Consider the following 1,800-nt stretch of genomic DNA (forward strand, 5'->3'; position numbering starts at 1 on the left):
CCAAAACATCGCACGACCGATCATATTTACACCCTACACACCCTGATAGGTAAACATGTCCACCAAAATAATACCAAAATATACGCTTGCTTTATCGACTTCCAAAAAGCATTTGATTCTATTTGGCACACAGGACTGTTCTACAAAGTTATTGAAAGTGGTGTAGGGGGTAAAACATATGACATAATTAAATCAATGTATACTGGCAATACGTGCAGCATTAAAATTGGCAAGAAAAGAACAGAATTCTTTAACCAGGGGCGGGGCCTTCGTCAGGGTTGTAATCTGAGCCCTGCACTCTTCAATATTTACATCAACGAATTGGCCACTATTCTAGAAAAATCCTCAGCCCCTGGTGTTAGTCTCCATAATTCAGAGGTTAAATGCCGACTCTTCGCAGATGACCTATGCCTGTTGTCACCCACAGCACATGGCCTACAGCAGAGCCTGGATCTGCTAGAGCAGTACTGCCAGACCTGGGCCCTGGCAGTAAACCCCAAAAAGACTAAAATAATGATTTTCCAGAGAAGATCCAGATCTCAGGGAATTAGACCAAAGTTCTCAATTGGTACAAAATATATAGAGTACTGCACACACTACAATTACTTAGGTTTAAAAATTAGCTCAACTGGACACCTTAATGAGGCAGTGAATGAACTGAGAGAGAAAGCACGCAGGACATTCTACGCAATTAAAAAGCAAATTCAAATTGAAATACCTACTAAAATTTGGCTAAAACTAATTGAATATGTCATTGAACCAATTGCACTTTATGGCAGCGAGGTGTGGGGTCCACTTGCAAAACAAGATTTCATCAAATGGGACAAACATCCCATTGAAACCCTGCATGCAGAGTTCTGTAAGATTCTCCTACATGTCCAGAGGAAAACTACAAACAATGCATGCAGGGCAGAATTAGGCAAATATCCACTAATAATAAAAACTCAAAAAAGAGCAATTAAGTTTTGGAAACATCTAAAATACAGTGACCCCCTCTCATATCACTACCAAGCCCTGCAATACCAAGAGCTGAGCAAAGAAAAGAGTCCCCTCATCCAGCTGGTCCTGGGGCTGAGTTCACCAACCTGTTCTACTAACACACTGAAGCCTCAGGACCAGAACATCCAATCAATCAGAATAAACCAAATTACGACACAGTCAAAACAAAACTACATTGCTTATTGGGAAACACAAGCACAAGCACAGAGCAAAATGCAGTGCTATCTGGCCCTAAATCGACAGTACACCGTGGCTAACTATTTGACTATGGTTACTGATCAAAACCTTAGAAAAACCTTGACAAAGTACAGGCTGAGTGAGCACAGCCTTGCCATTGAGAAGGGTAGACACAGGAAAACCTGGCTCCCTGTAGAGGAAAGGCTGTGCAACCACTGCACAACAGCAGAACCTGAGACGGAGCTGCATTTCCTGACAAAATGTCAAAAATATAAAACAATTAGAGAGTGTCATTTCCCCAAATTTGAAACTCTTATTCAAGGTTTCAAAGACCTCTCTGATGAGGATAGGCTACCCGGCCTGTTGGGGGAGGACGCAGAGAGCTGTGGGTTGGCAGCGCACTACATTGCTGCCTGCCATAAGTTGAGGGACAGTGTCTGACAGACCAATCAACCTGCACATGTCCTCTACTGTATGTTTATTGTTATTGTTGAATGTATGGTTATTTTGACACTTAGTTATTGTTGTTACTGTTGTCCCGTTGACCATTTTGATTCTCATTTTTATATTGTAAATAAGCTTTGGCAATATGTACATTGTTACGTCATGCCAATAAAGCAAATT

The sequence above is a fragment of the Salvelinus fontinalis genome, chromosome 39, assembly GCF_029448725.1.
Source record: "Salvelinus fontinalis isolate EN_2023a chromosome 39, ASM2944872v1, whole genome shotgun sequence".
NCBI lineage: Eukaryota > Metazoa > Chordata > Actinopteri > Salmoniformes > Salmonidae > Salvelinus > Salvelinus fontinalis.